This window comes from Myotis daubentonii, chromosome 18 (genome assembly GCF_963259705.1).
Source record: "Myotis daubentonii chromosome 18, mMyoDau2.1, whole genome shotgun sequence".
NCBI lineage: Eukaryota > Metazoa > Chordata > Mammalia > Chiroptera > Vespertilionidae > Myotis > Myotis daubentonii.
The window spans coordinates 4,538,643-4,559,125 of NC_081857.1; the positions used below are offsets into that span (position 1 = coordinate 4,538,643).

At 51.0% G+C, this 20,483-nt stretch overlaps 1 pseudogene; it reads right to left on the reverse strand.

The window, feature by feature from the left end:
- Window positions 1-10,241: 10,241 nt before the first annotated feature.
- Window positions 10,242-10,765, reverse strand: LOC132221376 (large ribosomal subunit protein eL21-like; annotated as a pseudogene).
- Window positions 10,766-20,483: the final 9,718 nt, after the last annotated feature.

The window sequence follows — 20,483 nt, forward strand, 5'->3', positions numbered from 1 at the left end:
GAACTTACCCCCCGAGGGACAGCCCAGACCCTGTCCAAGGACCCTCTGGACACAGAAGTCTAACAGGACTGCAAGGGCAAAGGGATAGCTGAGGTCTCCTGACCTCTGGCTGCGTCACATTATCCAACCGTCCTCATGCCGATTTCCTAATCGCCTGGCAGCTTTCCTGTGACCCAGAGAGACCAGGAGACACAAGTAGAGCATCAAGTCCATGAGCTCCAGAACCTGGCAAACCAGGTTATAAAGACCCAAATATGGAGCAAAAGGAATATGCTAACAGTTAGTTACTTTAGAGAGTAAATGTGTCCAAAGTGTAAAAATCAGCCACGTGAAAACGGAATGTATCCTGTGCTGTTTGATCCTCTTCTTGCTACGTTCATTGATGGAGGCTGTGTGTGTGTGTGTGTGTGTGTGTGTGTGTGTGTGTGTGAAAACGGGAAAGAATGGGAAGAAAACAAGGAAGGAAGCAATATCCCTGGAATGCCAGCATCCCCACGTGCCCCTCTTCCCTACCTTGTTTCATTTGACCTTCAAAAGCTTATGGTGGATCCAGGAGGCCATCTGGCCAATAAGAGCACCTTCCCTCCGTGGTTAGAAGATACACATCTGACACCCCCTTTAGTCCCCTCTAGAGAGCGGGCCTGCGGGTCCACTCTGGCCCCCGCTCCGCCCCTCTGCTCCCTCCCGGCGCTAAACCCCGTGGGATAATGGACTGCGAGGCCGGAGCCTGAGACAGACTGTGCGTCTGGTGTGGGCTGTTGTTCTGGTTCAGTGAGGACTTGCTGTCCTGACTGTCTGTAATCTCATTTGATGAATTATGTTAGTTCCTTGCTCGCAGGCTTTGAACACATGTCAGTTATCAGGGGAGGTGCCGCCCTTTCTCCTTGGAGAATCGTCTTTGGGCGCAGAGAAGGAAAGGCACGGTGTTTGGGCTGTTTCGGTGGGAGCTCTCTGTGGACTTAGTGTGAGATGGACATTGGCTCTCTGTGGAAAGAAGGGTCTTTGCTGTCCCTTTGCTCCTACACACACTCGATCTCACTCATTCTCACGTGTGCCCGGCCCAGGGCGAGTTACAAGGCCAGGAGCACAGCCCTCGCTCTCCCAGGATTTCTGAAACCAGGTCAGGAGCAGGGGCCTCTGACCAGGAACTACAGCACAAGCAGACCCAGGGAAGAGCATCCAGGGATAGTCATGCCTCTCACTTGTGTATCCAGGTCCAGCTCCGGCTCTAGGGGCTGGGCATTGGTATTCTTGGTTAGAGTCGTGGATAACCAAGCTCAGAGACAGTAAACTCCTGCCCTGGTTCCCACAGCTGGTGATCGACACACGGGTCTCTTAAATCCCAGGCCTGTGCCGAGAAGGACGGGAGGGGGTGGGTGACTTACACGGAAGCAGTAAGAGACAGACTGGAGGAGGTAAGGTCGAAGCTGAGCCTCTCCCTTCTGGATAGGGGCGAAAGGAAAAGGAATTCCAGACAGAGAAGATGCAACCTGTGGAGGAGGGGGATCGGAAGGACCTGGGTATCTACCACCTTCCAGTGATCCGATCGGAATTGATGGAATAACTATAAATCCAGCACTGCATTAAGTACTTTACATAATTCTAAAGAAAACTGATATGGCCCCCAAGGACTATGCAGCTTGAGGGAAAACGAGCACAAAACAAATGAGGTTGGTACAAGAGAACACCTAAACACAGGGCCTCCCCCCGAATGTATGCACACAGTGTCTGTAGGTTCTATTACCTTTTGAAAATGAAATGATTTTAACAAACAATGCCTTTATAATCATTCAAAGTGTGTATACATTTTTGGGACACCCTGTAGTAGCCCTACTGTGAGATACATAGACGTACTATAGAAGTAGAGTTTGCTTTTTATTTATAATTTAACTAGAGGCCCAGTGCATGAAATTCATGCACTCGGGGGGGGGGGGGTGCGGTCCTTCAGCCCAGATTGCGAGAGGGCTCAGGCCAGGCCGAGGGACCCCACCGCACCGGTGCATGATCAGGGCTGGGGAGGTACATGGGAGGTTGGCCAGCTACGGAGGGACTGTGGGAGGGCTCTAGGGCGTGTCCTGCCTGTCTCCCTCAGTCCCAATCAGCCAGACCCCAGCAGCAAGCTAACCTACTGGTCAGAGCATCTGCCCCCTGGTGGTCAGTGCACATTATAGCTACTGGTTGACCGGTCGACTGTCTGCCCCCTGGTGGTCAGTGCCTGTCATAGCAAGAGGTTGAGTGGCCTTAGCATATCATTAGCATATTACACTTTGATTGGCTGAATGGCTGACCATACACCCAGACACTTAGCATATTAGACTTTTATTATATGGGATTTACTAATCGATGGACTGCAGGGAGATAATTTATTTTTTAAAGTGCGTGGAGATTAAATTGCTCTAAAGAAATCAATGTTTGGGGGAGACGTTAGACATTGAGTGGGGCCTTGAGGATGAGAAAATATTGCAGAGCTCTGAGTCAGCAGGGCTGCCATCCTCCGTGCCAGCGGGTGCTCCCAGGGTGGATGCTCCCAGGGTGGGGTGGGTGGGCGTGCTGCTGGCAATGCTATGGGGCTTGACGAGCATGAGGGGTTTAAGGAAGATGAGGTGAGCTCTCCACAGAGGAGCTGGGCTGTGCTGACTCATCCCACCCGGGAACACACTGGCCCCTGGAAAAGAACGGGAGGAGAGAGACTGGAGGAAGGTGCGTCTGGAGCCAAGGCGGGCAGCTGGGCATTGACTGAGCCTAATGCATTCCCGGCAGGGTGCTGGCGCCCAGCAACACGGTCTCACCCACTCTCACACCCGCCTGGAAGCTGCGAGGCAGGTCTCACACTGCGTCCTGCAGGGCGGGGCACTCAGGGGAGGGCACTCAGGGGAGGGGAATGCCCTGTGAAAGCCATGGAGAGGCTGCGGCCGTGCGGGCGCCCAGGGCTCTGATGTGTGAGTCAGGAGCTGTGTGAGCAGTGACCCCCTCATATCCACTCCATCCGGCCAGCAGGTTCATAAGTCGTGTAGCCGAGAGTCGTGTCCGAGCTCAGAAAGTTGGGGAAATTGTAAAGAGTGTTGTGATTAGATCTGGGAGACTGCGAATGTGCGCGTATGTGTGTGTGTGTGTCTGAGTGTGCATGTGTGTGAGTTTGTCTGATTGTGTGTGTATGGGGAAGTATCATGAGGGGTATATTTATTATTTTAAAATTTCATTTATTCATTTATGTATGTATGTATGTATGTATGTATGTATGTATGTATTTTCATCACCATTTATCCTCTCTATGCCCTCTCCCACCTCCACGCACCCCCTTAGAGGGATATATTTAGTTTAAAGAGGCTTTTATTTTGCTTTTAAAATGAAAGATAGCAAGAACGCATTTGTGTTGGGTGGAGATAGCCAAAGGACAGTAAAGATTGGCCACAGGAGGGAGAAAGCTAAGGAGCCCAGTTCTGACAAAGGTCCCAGGGGTGGGGCCCAGAGCCCAAGTGGGGGGAAGGGAGACACTTCTGTCACAGGGGAGGGGAGGAGGGGACACAGGGGAGGGAAGGAGGGGACACAGGAGGGGAGGAGGGGACACAGGGGATGGGAGGAGGGGACACAGGGGAGGGAAGGAGGGGACACAGGGGAGGGGAGGAGGGGACACAGGAGGGGAGGAGGGGACACAGGGGAGGGGAGGAGGGGACACAGGGGAGGGGAGGAGGGGATACAGGGGAGGGGAGGAGGGGACACAGGTCTCAGGCACCCCTGTGGCCCTCTCATGTCTGTCTCTAGTTAGTTTTGTTGCTATTGTTGTCTTTTTCTCTGTTTGCCACCACTTCACCTTCTTGAAATTTTGTCTTTATCCCTGTAGTGAGGTATACTTGACTTACAATAAATTGTGCATATTTAAATGTGCAGTTTGATAAATTTTGACTTGTACATACACTCCTGAGACCATCCCTCAAGCAAGAGGGGCGTGCTGGGGGACATCACCACGGATCCATCCCCGAGTCCCTTCCTGCCCCTCCGCCGTTTCGCCCTCCAGGCCCCCACACCACCCTCCTCAGACAAACTCGGACCTGCTTGGTCACCCTGAAGGAGTTTGCATTTCCCAGACTTTTCTATAAATAGAATCACACCCATGCGCTATTTTTGGTCTGGCTTCCCTAACTTACATGATTATTTTGAGATTCATCCATCGCGTTCACCCCTTTCTGTTGCCGAATAGTGATGCCGTGTGTGGACGCACCGCAACCTGTTCACCTGTCGGAGACACCGGCCTGTTTCCAGGTTGAGGCGACTACAAACGCAGCTGCTCTGGACATGCACGTGCAAGCCTTTGGGAACAGAGCATGCATGTGGATAGTCGGCACGTGTTTAACTTTTTATGAAATTGCCTTCCCCCCAAGTGGCTGTAGCCTTTTACATTTCCATCAGCCATGTTCCCGCTCTTCCACTTCCGGGCTTATTTGCCATCTACATGTCTTTTGTGGTGAAATTTTGTTCCATTCTTTTCCCCAGCGCCTTTTATTTTCTTTTCTAGAGGCCCGATACATGAAATTTGTGCGGGGGGGGGGGGGGGTGCGGGGAGGGGGTCCCTCAGCCCAGCCTGCGCCCTCTCCCAATCCGGGACCCCTCGGGGATGTCTGACTGCTGGGTTAGGCCCCATCTAAACTGGCAGTCAGACATCCCTCTCACAATCCGAGACCCTTCGCTCCTAACCACCCGCCTGCTTGATCCTAACCCCTTAGCTCACCACTCCTTAGCACTGCCCGGGAGGCGGGAGAGGCTCCTGCCACTGCTGCTGCACTCGCCAGCTGTGAGCCCCGTTTCTGGCTGAGCAGCACTTCCGCTGTGGGAGCACGCTGACCACCGGGGGGCAGCTCCTACATTGAGCGTCTGTCCCCTGGTGGTCAGTGCACATCATAGTGACCAGTCATTCTGGTCGTTCCACCGTAATGGTCACTGGGCTTTTATTATATAGATTACTGGGTTTTGAGACTTCTTTATATGTTCTGAATGCAAAACTATTATCAGATATTTTATTTGTAAATATTTTCTCTCAGATTGTGGCTTATCTCTTTATTTTCTTATCTTTTAAAAAGTATGTTTTTATTGATTTTAGAAAGAGAGGAAGGGAGAGAGAGAGAGAAGAGAGAAGAGAGAAGAGAGAAGAGAGGAGAGAGAGAGAGAGAGAGAGAGAGAGAGAGAGAGAGAGAGGTGAGAGGGAAACATGGATTGGTTGCCTCCCACACCCACCCTGACCAGGGATTGAACCTGCAAACTGGGCATGTGCCCTGACCAGGAATTGAACCGGCGCCCTTTTGGTGCATGGGATGACACTCAGTCAACTGAGCCACAGCCGCCAGGGCTATTTTCTTAACAGTGTCTTTCACAGAGAGAAAGTTTTTCACTTTCATGAAGTCCAAGTAATTGTTTTTCTCTTATGAATTGTGCGTTTGGTGTCTTAGCTGAGAAATCTTTGCCCAACTCAAGTTCACAAATATTTTGTCTTATTTCCTTATAGAACATTTACAGATCAATTTTAGGTTTAGGTTTATAAACGTACTTTGAGTTCATTTTTGTATACGCTGTGAGATGTGGATCTACATTTATTTTTTTAAAAAACACTGGGTAACCTTTGTTCCAGCACAATTTATAGAAAAGACTACACTTTTGCAATGTTGTCACAAATCAATTGACCATCTATATGTGGGTTTATTTCTGGTCTCTGTTTCACTGATCCGTGCTACTTGGTGTTGACACTGTAGCTTTATACTAAGTCTTGGCATCAAGTAGCATAAGTCATCTTTCCCAGAGTTGTTTGGCTAGTCTAGGTGCTCTGAACTCTCAGCTACGTCTTCGAACCAGCTTGACAATTCTGTAGAAGGGCCTCTGGGAGTAATAGGATCCTATGGAATCCATACATCAATCGGAAGAGAACTGTCATCTTTTTTTCAACTTTGTCAACTATAAAAGACCAAAAACATTAACTCAAATTTTCATAAATAATTCAGTGATGCTTAAGGGGATGAGAAGCTTCATGAATGCAATGGCATAAACAAAAGTAACACAGAAAAGAAATGCGGTCAGAGCCACCAGGGCCAGGTCTGCCTGCTGAGTTCAGGTGGCAGCCGAGACCAACCGTCCACAGGGCCTGGGGTCTGGGCTGCCCATGCCTGTCACCGTGCCTGGTGACATGGAAGCAGGACACAGGACAGGAAAAAACACTCTCTTTAAAAAGCTTCATTCCTTCCTAGTCCCCAAATTAGGATAGGCAGCTGGTTGACTGTGCAATCCACACATGGAGGCAGCAGTTTGGCTCCAGCCAAGAAGGGAGGGATGGTCCTCCCTAGACCAGCAACAGGGTTGCAGTGAGGACACAGCACATAAAAGTTTGACCCCTAGTGGATGGAGCCGGCATAGGCTCGAAGTCATAAACTAAGGAGGACTGAACCAGGGAGTGGGAAGGAGAGCGCCCGCCTGCCCGAAGCCATGGCACTGGGTTGTTTGCTTAATATGCTCAAGAGCCGGCACCACTTGGCGAGACTACAGCTCCCTCCAGCACCTCCTGCAAGGCCAACATAAACGCCCCCTCTGCAAGACTCTTCGGAGGAGCTGCCAAGTCAGAATTCCCCCAGTTCCTCTGGCAAATTCCAGCCATCACCCACCTGCCCTCAAACTCCTGTTGAAGCGCCGTGTTCGCCTGTCCGAAAGCAGGAAGGCGCGGAGCTTCAGGCCCATCCAGTCACTCATGGCTTGGCACTCTTCCTGTGTGGTGTGTGTGCCAAGCACTGTGCTGTGCACTCCACACGCGTGAACTCACGTGGTGAGTAATCATGGAACCGGCCCGAGAGCACGTGTTGAGCTTATGCCGCGCTCTTACGGTGCATCAGACCCTCTGCTTGCGGTAAGTTGGGCCCTCCCTGAAGGAAGTCACAGTCCGCGAGGTGAAGCTGACATGGAACACAGCGAGTTACAATGACCTGTCTAAAAGCAGGGACTAAATGTGCAGAGAGAAGTCCGGAATTGTAGACGGTACCTAATCTAGGGGACAGGGAGAGGGGAGATGCCAGGGAGAGGGAGGCACGGGGAGGTGTCACCTGTGCAGTCTGGAGCCTGAGACAGGGGAGTGGAGAGGGCTGAGGAGGGCGGGTCAGGCCAGGGGCGTGGGGGGCAGAGACTAATGCGCAGGAGGTACGAGCCATCTGAGATGCCTGGAAGCCGAACCCGCCCCGTGTTGCTGGAGTTAAAGATGGACGGACAGTGCAGAGATGAGTCTGAGTACGGGCAGCACTGAGGGAGGGAGCTTAGCCCTTGACCTGGTAGAACATGGAAGTCCACTGACGAAAGTAACCCAGGGGCCAGGAGGTCGGATGTATGCTTCCTGTAGCTCCCAATAGGGGTGCTGACTGGGCGGGAGCTACCCGCTAGGACGCCTATGTTGTTAAAGCATAAGCCCTGGTGACCACAGTCGGTGAGAGAACTGCTCGGTGGTTTTCCGTGGCACATGAGTAGCCACCGGCAGTGAGCCAACAGTGCCGAGGAAATCTTCACTCGTGTAGCCTCATGGCACTTTACAATGCTCTCCTTCCTTGTTTGCTTCAAGGGAGTCCTGGTTCACTTCTGGCTAAAGACCAAGGAGACCTGCAAAGAGCCAGACCTTCTCTCCAGCCCCATCCAGGCCATGACTAGCTGTGAGCCATGGGAGGAAGCCTGGTCCTCAACCATAAAGTAGGTGACAGGCATAGCTGATGCTCAGGTCCTGTTTAAGCTCAAGAGTCCATGAAGCAATTTCTATTCTTCTTCACATCTTCTCAGTCTTCCAGGGAATCGGAGACAGATGTGTGAGTACCTTTCTACACCTTACCTCTCCGTGTCCCTGAGCAGGGCCAGGAGCGTGACTATGTATGACAAGTAAACCTCACGGATCCACAATACGGACACTGTAGACTTAAACACACAGATGGTGAGCATCCTAAATAGTACACAGTACGCGTCTGCATGTGCCAGGGCACTCAACTACCCAGAAGGTTCTGTGCCAACAAAGGAAGGGAAGGCTAATTTTTTTAACTTCATACATTTTTTTTGGAATTCCTTCTTACCTCTGAAAAATGTTCCAATTGAAGCTGTAATTTGGAAAAAGGTGAAAACTGCCTAAAGGCTTTGTCAAGGAAACAATTTTTAAATATATTTTAAACTAAAATTTTAATATGTAATTTGTGAGTAATGGTGATTTCTTGAAATGTTCTATTGGAATAGGAAACAAGTGATTGTGGCTTTAAAATAACAGTGGCCCAGCTGTCATGGCTCAACGGTTGAGCATTGACCTATGAACCAGGAGGTCATGGTTCGATTCCTGGTCAGGGCACATGCCCAGGTGGCAGGCTCGATCCCCAGTGAGGGGGCGGGGGGTGCAGGAGGCAGCCAATCACTGATTCCCTCTCATCATTGATGTTTCTATCTCTCTCTCCCTCTCCCTCTTTGAAATCAATAAAAAAATATTTTTTAAAAATAAAATAACTGTATCTGATTTTTATTACTACCCCTATCATCGCAGGTAGTGAGTCAGGATGCGCTTGGCTTGGCTGAAGCCTGTGAGAGTGCAGGGACCACCTGAGCTGACGAATGATTCCCCTTTGTCGTCCAGGAGCCTGAGGGAGGATTGGGCTTCGTCTCTAAGGGCTCTGCGCACCCTCACAACCCACCCACAGCCGTTCAGCTCCTGCACTTCGGTCCTGCTACTGGCTGATTTCAGCTCATTTCCCCCCAAGTCAGTAAAATTGACAGAACAGAAGACTAACCACAGCCCTGTCCGGGGTCGGGAGGTGATGCCTTGGCAATGACTTGGTGTCTGTGTTCATCTCATAAGGGGGGTTCAGAGATCCCGTCACCAGTTTCCTAGGCTTCCATCTGTTTAAGACAAAGGCATGATTAGTTCCATCCCCGAGGCCCAGCCCAGCCTTTAAAGCATTTTCCTAAACAGTAGGAAGGTATGTGATTATGTGGCACGTGTGGATAGAAACACACATATGCACTCTCCGTGAGAACAGAGAGCGAATTCTACGTGAGGAGCCCGCGGTGGGAAACAAGTGCCCTGGGCCTGGGCATGCGCACAGCAGTCCTAGGATCGCCGGGCTGGCAGGAGGCCAGGGCAGGGCCCGCCTGGCAGAGGGAATGCCTTGCGCAAACATCAAAGCGCGGCCTCGAGAGGGGCAGTTTGATGCTGTGCTGGCAGGACGGCCACTCATTCACATCCCTCCAGGGCCCACAAAAGGCTTGGCGTGTTGGGAAGTTGGCGGGAGCTGCTGGGCTGTGGCATTTACCCCTTTACACTGACATGACGCCTCCCTGTCTCCCATCTCAGACTGGCCGCTTGGGGTGGCCGCTTTCAGACCCCGAGACAGGAGCAGAGTCCAGTGGTTTTGCACTTGGCGGGAAGGCCATCTGGAGCCGAAACACAGCCGAGCCCCAGAGAGGCTGTCTGGAGCCGGGAGCCCTGCAGCTCTCCGCTGCTGTGGCCCGCGGTCTCTCGAGTGGGGTGCCTGCACCCCGGGGTACAGATGATCCGATAGGGTGCATGATTAATGCATATTAATGTGCATTTTACTTCTGTTTCCTGTGTATTTTATGACACATAATATATTAGTACCAGTGAATGCATTTGCAAATAAGTATATACTTTTATAGGGAAAACATAAAACATTTTCATTAATAGGGACACATAGTCAGGAAAGTCTGCAGATGCTGGGGTTGTTGCTCAGGTTCATGGATGCACTTCTGGAAGAGGGTCTTTCTTTTCCCTTGAAGAGCCCCTTGGGTTCCAGAGCCCAGGGTTTTGGTTCCTTTTTTCATGGTTATTCACCATCTTTGCAAACATACCACTTCCATCTATAGCAGTGGTTCTCAACCTTCTGGCCCTTTAAATACAGTTCCTCATGTTGTGACCCAACCATAAAATTATTTTCATTGCTACTTCATAACTGTAATGTTGCTACTGTTATGAATCGTAATGTAAATATCTGATATGCAGGATGGTCTTAGGTGACTCCTGTGAAAGGGTCGTTCGATCCCCAAAGGGGTGGAAACCCACAGGCTGAGAACCACTGATATAGGGAGAGGTACAATGTATTGAAGGCTCTTAACTGTTTTCAGTGACAGGAGTTGGTAGGGCTAGTGAAGAACGATTGGGTAATTCAAGATGCAATACTTACCCGCTATTTTCTATTATTATGATTATGATTATTATTATTATCAGCACAGAAGCCTTTTTTATTTTTTCCCACTTATCATGCCATGAATTCACAGGGAATGGGTTCCAGCAGCTCAGGCTCCTTTCCAATTGTTCTCACAAAGTGTGCTTCTCTTTTTCCGATCATTTTCCTTCACACGTTTCAGGAAACTGTCTCGGCTCTTAGAGTGCTTAATATGCTCAATACGTACATTAATTCTCTTGGCAAGAATCTTGCCCTTAACTTGCTTGTCCACAACAATGCCCACTGCATGCTGGGTGACATTGTAGACTCTTCTAGTGTTGCCATGGTAACATTTGTGGGCATTCCTTTATGAACAGTGCCCATTCCCTTGATGTCCACAATATCACCTTTCTTGTAGATTGGCATGCATGTGGCCAAAGGAACAACTCCCTGTTTTCTAAAAGGCCTAGCGAACATATAGCGGGTGCCTCTCCTCTTTCCCTTTGCGTTAGTCATTTTGGCGAATCAGCCTGTGGAACCACGGTCGCCGGGAACCTCGCACAGGGCCTACTTGGAAGATGGTGGTTCCGGCCAAAAGGCTCCTGCCCGCCATTTTAAAGGGCTGGCTGCAAATTTACTATCGGGAATGGAATGCGAATGTGTGCATGTACAGTACTTGGCTTAGTCCTCAGGGTGGAAAAGTCAACAGAGTAAACAGCAGAGGACAAAACACAGTGAAAACCACCCAGAGCCCATAAACAGGAGATTCTCACTGACAGGTGCTGCTATTGGTGGGAGTGATACTCGGGGCAACAGAGCTTCCTCTGTTTTTGACAATTACTCGAACAGAGTGATGTTTCAGGGAAAATCACTTCTATTTACGTTAGCTCTCACAGATGCAGGCACACGTGCCTCTTGGCACTGGCTCTGCTATATGCTGGGACGTGGCCCACCCCTTACCGCACCTGCTCCATAAGCCCCTGTTTAGCCTCTTATTAATCCCACAACCTGCACCGCCCCGGTACAGCCCTCACCTGCCCTGGTGTTTTTCTCACGTGCAGTAGAATATGTACTCTGGGGGGATTTGCTGAGATGGATTATGTGTGTGGTGTCTTGTCTGGCTGCCCCTGCTAGGATGGTGACGCTTTTACAGAACCTCGCCTGCCTGAGTTCCTCTCACTATTCTTCTCTCAGCCAATAAATATTCTAAAAAATTCTTTTTATTTTTCAATTACAATTGGCATTCGAAATTATATTAGCTTCAGGTATACAACATAGTGATTCGACATTTATATAACGTACAAGGGCATCACCTCGATAAGTCTACCCCCCACCTGACACTTACGTAGCTTTCACAACATTACTCTGCTCCCTATGCTGTACTTCACATCCCGGGAATGTTCATCACCGGCGTTTTGTACTCCTTAACCTCTTCCCCCTTTTCACCCATCTGGCAATCATCAAAATAGTCTCTGTCTCTATGAGTTTATTTCTGTTTTGTTTATTTTATTTTTTAGATTCCACATGTAAGTGAAATCGTATGGTATTTGTCTTTCTCTGACTGACACTTTGTTTAGTATACTAACCTCTAGGTCCATCCGTGCTGTCAGCAATGGCAAGATTTCATTCTTCTTTATGGCTGAGTAATATTCCACAGTGTATATGCCCCACTTTTCCTTTATCCAGTGGTCTATCCATGGACACTCAGGCAGCTTCCATATCTTGGCTGTTGTAATAATGCCGCAATGACCATAGGGGCACGTATGTCTTTTCAAATTAGCATTCTGGAGTTCTTCGCATAAACAGCCAGGGTGGGATTGCTGTGTCACGTGGCCTGTTTTAAGTGCTTCCTTCACAGAGAACTTTATAAACAGGACCTGTGTTCAGCATCACTGTGTACGTGAGTCTCCTGAGACCATAACTATCACTTCATCACCCGGCAGCTGGGCACCCGGCAGCGAAGGGGCCCGTTGTGCAGTCTCAGTCATGCCCCCCGTGAGGCCCTGTATGCCCACCTGTTTCCGTGCTTCATGGACGCAGGACGGAGGGTGTGTTTTGTCTGTTCCCTTCGTTCAAGCAGCCGGACACGGTTAAGGGATGGCCCTGTCATCATAGTGATGAGATAAGCAGTCTGAAGTGTGACACCTGAGCTCCCTGGGGACACCTGTGCTGGTGTGGCAGGTGAGGGGGGAGGGTGGGATCAGGACAGAACCAAAGAGGAGTGTGTGTGTGTGCATGTATGTGTATGTGTGTGCGCGTGTGTGTGTGTGTGTGTGTGTGTGTGTGTGTGTGTGTGATATCAGGAAGGAAAGAAGTGCATTTACTGGCTTGGAGCCTGAGGTGTCTTTTTCTGGGCATAACAAAGAAACAAAGCACATTAGTCAGTGAACTTGTCCTAACATATTCAAGATCCATGGAGGTGTTCCTGCTAATAGGCATTCTCTGTGACCTTGAGATCAGGGAGAAGGAGGGAGTGACGGCTTATTTACTTCAGAATGGGAATCCTAAGAAAGCCAGCCTATGCATGCATAACAAATGAGGTTAAGAGCCTACACGGGGGTGGGGGTGGAGGTGGGGGGGAGGTTGGGGGGAGTGGGGCGGGTGGGGGGTGGGGGCGTTTTTTGGGCAGAAGAGAGAGAGCACCTGAATCTTTCCACCTCCTCTGTTGCCATGCCAGCAGGTCAGGGGCAGAGCCAGAGGCTGGCAGCTCAGACAAGGAGCCTTTTTCTTCAGTGACCCAGGGGGAGAGTCCACAGGGCACAGCTCTGCAGGGCGCTCCCTGGGGACCCAGTCCCGGCCTCCTGTGTCCTAAGCAGAGCTCACCAGCTCCCTGCTGGGCTGCTCTCCCTGAGGCGTTCCCTTGCACTCACTGCTGTGCTGTGTTCCTTTGCTGCGGCTGGTTCCCTTGCACTCACTGCTGTATTTGTTTGCTGGGGCTGCCGCCACAAAGTGCCACAAACAGGCCCTTAAACAACAGGAAGTTCATGTCTCGTGGTCCTGGAGTTGGCTGCTAGAAGAGGACCCTCATTTAACCATGCTGGCCCCTCCTCTTAGACACCCAGTCTCCAGAACTATGAGCCACATTCCTGTTGAGTGTAAGCTCCCCAGTCAGTGTGACTCTGTTACAGCAGCCAGAATGGACTAAGGCAGTGGTCGGCAAACTGTGGTTCGGCAAACCACCACTCGTGAGCCACATGCGGCTCTTTGGCCCCTTGAGTGTGGCTCTTCCACAAAATATCAGCTCTTCCACAAAATACCAACTTCTGCGCCTGGGCCACGAAGTTTCAATTGCCCTGTATGTGCGCGCCTGCATGTGGTATTTTGTGGAAGAGCCACACTCGAGGGGCCAAAGAGCCACATGTGGCTCACGAGCCGCGGTTTGCCGATCACGAGACTAAGGCATATGCTACCTGCCTACCTGAACTTCCGGTCCACCTCCAGCTGGCACACCTCCCCTGGTGTCACCCATGGTCATGCCGAGCCGTGGAAGTTCACATCAGAGTCCGAACCTGGGAATGTGTGTGAGCTTCTGTCCCGAGAATCCCAGAGGCAGAAATGCTTATCCATGGATGTGGGGAATTGCCATGAATGTGGTCAGTTTCACGGAGCCTGGATCTGGGTTGACTGCAGCCCCTTCAGGTCAGTTCCTTCTGAGTAGCAATGGCTGCCTCACCCCCCAGGAGCTGCTCAGAGGCCCTGATGGACAAGATTCTGACCCTCTGACTCCACAGCAAGCAGAGTCGGGGAGATGCAGGGACGCGACGGAGCCCAGCCATGGACAGTATCTGCTGACCTGCCACGCGGTCGGCGTGCCCACCTTAAGGGTTGCTTTGAGTTGAAGACTGAAGCTACAGCAACTATGCAAACATATTATTTGGGAGGAGTTCACATTATCAATCATTATCTATCACTGATTCCTTAGAACAAAATAGGTTATTATGCTTGTTGATCAGTCAGCCGTTAAAGATAGAATAAATAAAAAACATGAGGGTCCTGAGGGTGTGAGGTGCATAATGGTCCTGCTAATTCTGTAAGGAAATCGGAACAATGGCCTTTATGCCCGGATAGCAGGGGCCTGGGAGTTAGGTGTCATGGTCCATGGAATGGATGTATTGGGTGCAAGCAAGAAGCCCATGAAACAGCTCTCAAAGGGCTGGGTTTAGGAAGGCCGTGGGCAGCCGAAGGCGAGGGAACCAGCTCCCTTATGGGAAATGTCATCACAGAGGGGGCTCCGCGTGCTGGCTGCTGGAGGGGTGGCCACCACCAGCACCCCGGCTGTGGAGCTGCCAGCAGAGCTTTCGGAGTGACTGTTCCCCTGGAAGCCGTTCCGTGGCTCCCCTACCTGGTGCCACTGGAGCTCCTCGGCCGGACCTGTGGCTTTCGTGATGGGCACTGGGTGACGCGTGTGGCCTCCGTGCCCAGGGCGTGGCTTTGTGCCTGAGCAGCACTCGTCTGGAAGCTGCTGTGCTACCAGGGCTCTTCCCCCTTCTGCTTGTCTAGCCCATTCGTCCTTTCAGACCTAATTTGGACAAAACATGTGTCAGTGAAAGCTTTCCTGACCCTCCCTGGGATCCCAGGGGCCCCTGCCTCCTCCTGCCAATCCCAGCGTCGACCCTTATTACTTCACCTTCGGCGTAAGTTAGGCGTCTCTCCATTATTCCGTGACGTCTTTGCAGGAAAGGACTGTGCATTAGTCATCTCTGTGCCTAGAGCCCAGGACAATGAATAAATGATTAGATGGAGTGGTGGGAAGATTTGCCAGCGGAATTCCAAAATGTTTTGCAGAATCTCACGTTATCATCCATGACTTGGCTGGACTGAGACATGGGCAGTGGGTGCAGAGTGGATGTGAGGAGCTTGTGTCAACATTGTCATTGTCCCTGAAATGACGACAGTTGAGTTGAAGACCTCTTGACTTGCTCTAAATGCATTTTATGAAGTCGTCGGGCACAGAGCCCTCCTTGTATCAGAAAAGTGGCCGCTCAGGTATCAGTCATACTTTCCAACCCCTGCCCCTGTGGCCTCGGGTCTCCCACTGACTGGTTCACGCCGCTGGAAGGTGAGGGGAAGTGAGGTGTGTCTCTCGGCAGAAGAGGGTAGGAGACAGGTTGGCCTTCTCCATCCTCCCTGTTGGAGGTTGACAAGGAGCTGCAAGGTGGATGGAGGCGAACCTCTGTTGGGATGAAACCACTGGCGATTTTTGGCTTGTGGTCCAGCAGCCAGGGTTCGCTGAGCTGCCACTGTGTGTGTGTTCAGCAAAGCCCAGCCATGCCCAGCCTGGCCCAGGGCAACGTCTGTTCAGAGGAGGGAGTGCCTTTTGCTTCTCACAAAGCCACCGCGCTGGATAGCTTTGGGCGGCATCACCTCCAAGAGGGGATGTCTGGCCAAGTTGCACAAAGCTGCTGTGGAGGTGAGTGGCGCCCCTGCGGGGTGGACCCTGGGTGAGGAGGCTCAGCAGCACGGACAATCAGGCTCTGCTCTTTGGATGTAGCGCCCATAGGTGCAAGCGACTGGGCAGATTGGGGCTCAAGAAGGGAATTGGATCATCAGATAAGTCGCTGATTGCAAAACAGCACAGATGTCGCTGTCAGTGTGAGAAAGAGAGGTCCCCCACCTTGTTTAAGCGCCAAATCTCTGGATAAGACACATGACAGGCAGGAAACGAGTCTGGTCACAGTCCAAAAGCTAGCTTTTCCAGTCCGATGTCATTCCTCCAGAAAAAGTGAAATTCCCTAGGGATTTAAGGAATACTAGACAGAGAATTCAACTGGCCTTTTGCAAACTTATTTTGCTTGCACCTTTTAAGCCCCGCCCCCCCCCCCCCCCCCACACACACACACAAATCTTTAACTGGTGCTTTCCCCCTTTACCCATGAGTATGGCCCGCTGGCGAGGTGGCCAAACACTTTTTCTATGGTCCTTCGTTTAAGTGTGAGCCAATACATTGAATGAAATGGATGCTTTAGAAAACCCTGTAACTTAGAGGAAGACTGTGAAGAGAATGAGGAGAGAAGGAAGAACAGAGAAGGAGGCTGAGGCTATGATTCCATGATCTGCTCCCCCAAGGTTACCTCGAATGCCCTGCTTGTAGATGAGTGGAGTCCTCACTTGACTGACCCAGGGGCTGAGCTCCCCATCACTGGAAGCATCCAAGCAGGCTGGGGCCCCTTTCCCCGAGTTCCCGCTACTTCGAGTGGGGAGTTGGAGGAGATGATTGGTGAGGCCTCTCCAGACCTAGGACTCAGGGACACCATGCCGTGGCCCACAGTGCGCCTGTGATGTCCGGATGGTTTGCTGAACTCTGGGAAGAAGCCCTGCAGGGGCTGGTGGGTGCGATGTGGCACGGCGGGTGGAGGAGGAGGCCTGTTTCATATGGAATCTGCTGCTCCAGAGGCACAAACCGTTCTTTGGATCGAAGCAGGCATTATACCTCCTGGGCGTCCCGCCCCAGGCTGTCGGCTCCTGAGCGCTGTTGCTGCTGTGCCACTGTCAGACTCCCGTTACCAAAAAGCTCCGCGTCATTCATGTGTGGTTTGCGGGGAGAGAGAACACCAGGCAGGAAATCGGTGAGCATCTGGGGCCTTCGCTGCGGTTTGCGTTACTATTGTTATTATTTGCAGGTGCAGAGATCAAGCTCAGAAACTCCTGTAGAAACTTACAAATCACATGGTCCATCTACGCCCTGGCTCCCCTGAGGATTCTGCAGGTGGAAACTGCTTGTCATAGGCACCTGCTTCTTTGTATCACAGGTGACAGTTACCTGGGGACACATGTGAGCGCCTGAGCGAGGATTAATGTACTAGTTTCAAACGCACATGCAGGGGATAGTGTTTGAAGCAAGTGCCCCCTAAAGAAGTCCTGGGGCTCAGGATGAAGACTTCAAGGACGGGCCAGTCATCTGAGTCCCCATTCGAGCCAAGATATTAATACTTTGTATGACCCGAGCTGGGTCACACTGCCACTGGTTTTTCTATTTTGCAGAATGGACATTGCTTTCTCTTTGATGTAACCTGAGAGAAAATTATACTGTATAATCGGTTCACAATTAATATCCAAGGCTGTTTTTCATGTAATGAAACCCATTAAGTATCAGTTTGACTTCAGTTCTTAATTAGAGATTAAGCTATTTTTAGAACCAGAGCTAAGTGATGGTTTTTAAATCGCTAAGAACTCTGGCTGATGCCTGCAGAGACCTGCACTTGGTCCGTGTAGCTTGGTGCTGGGAGCTTGCCTCTGGCTTAGTGAGGGCCTTGGGTAAGTTAGGTTTGTTTTGCCTAGTTGCTTGCTTCATGCTTGTTTTTACCTCCTCCGGCCTCCAAGACCTTATTTTATAGTGAGCGTGTCAGGCTCGGTGACGTCCAAGGTCCTTTTCAGCTTTAACAGACTCTAAATCCAGAGGAGACGGTGCAAACAGCAGATGCAGTAGAACGGACTGCAGTTGCCAGCTTGTCCGTCACTATGTGACTCTCTATGGCCATGAGTTTCGGGTTGGTCCCGGGCTGCCATCTTTTGATATGAATATCAGAGAAAAGCAACTCATTACAATATAATTTTTTGGCCATTTGTTTATCGAGCAGATTAGCTATGGATTAGCAGGCAGGGTGCTTCAAGGGTCGAGATCCAGGATCAGCATCTACTAAAGCAAGTGTTGTCTCCCAGGTTATACTAGTAAGTGCTTCCTGGGAACAGCAAGCCAGTGTCACTGTCCTTGCTTCACAGCTCTGTCCGGAGTAGCCTCAGTTGTCAACTTACTTTTGAAAAATGTTAAAAACAAACAAACATGAGTTACCCTGAAAATTATTTCTTTGCAACAGAGAAGACAGCAACGAGTAGCGTGTTCGCCAGTAATCATTACTACGCGTCACAATCACATATAATTACTGTTTGGCAATACAGCAGAGAAGGAGGGAATAAATCCATGAAAAGTTGCCCTAAAGGCAGCGAAGTCTGTCGCTCGCCTTCAGTGCATTTGCTAAAATGTCGGACTCCTTCCCAGAGATAGTGCATTAGTCTGTTTCTCAAGATCCACATGAAATGACACTTCCCAACAAGACAGGCTCTCTTTTCTGTCTTCAATGAAACAGGCTCTCATTGAGGGCTGACTCTGAGCCACGCTCTGCGCTCGCATCTGCAAGTACCAAACACATCCCTGGTCCTCCCGCTTCTGAAGCCTGCCCAGGTGTTGTTGACACCGATACTTGGCATTGTTTATGCTCGAGGCATGCAAAATGCTCTCCCTTCATCAGGATGCACTTGTTTGCCTACTTTATTGCAAGCCCAACACTATCCTTTGTGCTCAATAAACACTTGGAGGATGAACGTATAGGCAGTAATCACTCCCAGTTGTACATCACTAATCAATGAGAAGAAATAGTTACCTCTAAAATCATAATGTAATTGAATGAGGAAGATACAATTTGAATGATCAAAATCCAGTTACGTAAAGCCTTTAGGAATGGTATTGGTGCATTTGCCTTTATTACTAATGCAAGTAAGTCATTTTTATCTTTTTAAAAACATGCTTAGGTTAATTCAGGCAAAATCGCAACGTGGGCTCACAAACCGACCCTCCAGCCTAGGGCGCCCTGGCCCCGTGAATCAGACATTCCCCGGACAGCTGAGGATCAGAGAGACACCAAAAACAACCTTGTAAATTCTCAGCCTTGTCTGCGCACAGGGACAACTCTATAAATAACCCTCACACACAGAATAAAATGCCGCGAGGCCTGGGCAAAAGTCAGGGGATTACCTCAACTGACTTTCTGTGCGGAACTGGGCAGCTGGGAGGTTGAGAGGGGCCCCACCAGGTGGAAATGCCCCTAAGCTTTGACATAGGAGGAGTCCTGGCTAGGACTTGCGACGTCTCCCAATGGCAGGTTCCCGTCCATCGTGCACTGGACACGGACAAGTGCGTAACAGAGAAACGGGGTCTGCATAGTGTGTGCGGGAGGGTCGGAGAGGACTCGTCATCAAGGTAGAAGCAAATAGCTGCGTCAGCTCTGGAGAGAGTTTGCCTAAGGAAAGCACGTTGTCCGACTTGCAAGCTGGAGGTACCTGCCACGATGGTATGGCTGCGGGAGTGCCGACATTGTCTTGCTCTGATGTCACCTGCTGGAGACTTGGGGGCCAGGCGACAGTTCCAGAGGCAGGGGCTGCATGTTGGAAGGGAAGCCTGGAGCGTAGGGAGCACGAATCTTTTGTAACGTGCAGGAGGCTGTCCTGATCCTTGTTCTACAAATGAACATACTGGAAACGAGAGTCGGGACTTGTAGAAACATGAGCATCTCATGGAGAAATGTCTCCCAACACGTGGTTTTTATAGTCTGGTGACAAAGACAAGCATGAATGAGTGGACGGATGGATGGATGGATGGATGGAGGTAGCAGTGGGTGACGTGGGAGAATAAACTCAAAGCCTGGCCATGAAGGGGAGCCATGTTCAGCAGGTGTGTGAGGGCAGGCTTTCCGGAGGCCACCTCTGCGCCTGAACCCACTGAAGGACAGAGTCACGTTACCATCCACCCCAAAGGCACCCTGGGATGAAAGAACCACGAGGTTAAGGCCAAGTGCAGGCTGAGATGTGTGGTCAGCTCAGAAACAGCCAGTGCCCGGGGAGTCAGCAGAGGCTGGTGGCGGGAGTAGAGGCAGAGCCAGGGCCATGGCGGGCCTGGTGTGCCTGGGAAGGGTTTCTCATGTTAAATTTGACCGGCTGCACCCGCAAATGAAAACATGAATAGGCAAACGAATGAGTGGTTTCCCCCCATTTCCCTGGATTGAATGATGAAAAGACTCTGTGGGGAGTGGCTGAGAAATCCCGATCCTAAACCACAGCCTGTCCCGGAGGGACCAGAGCCCCAGGAAGACAGAGCGGCAGCCGCGAAGGTGAGAGACAGAGACCAGGCGCCGGGGCCCAGGCAGGCAGAGAGCTGGCCGAGGCCCTGGCGCTGGTTACAGGCTCAGCAGGAGGCCGTGTCCCCAGGAGTGTCCCACAGCGGATGCCGTGAAGCGCTGCTCCCCGCTCTTCCCATCACACAGGCCGCTCTTCCAGCCCTCCCTGCGCCTCCCAGGATCCTCCATCCTCTTCCCTTCCATCTTCTTCCATTTCATTTCTTTCCCATATTTCTTGTCTCCATCGCTCCTTTTCCTGATTCCCATTTCTCACATCTCTCATCTTGCTGCCCCTCCACCCCGCCTTCCGCACGTGAAAGCCCCTTCTCTGCTCACCTTTGGGGCTCCCCACCCATGGTGAGGCCTAGTCAGGCACTGGGAGGGGCAAGAGTCCCCTCTCCCCCCGACCCCTCCGTGCAGGTGGAATAAA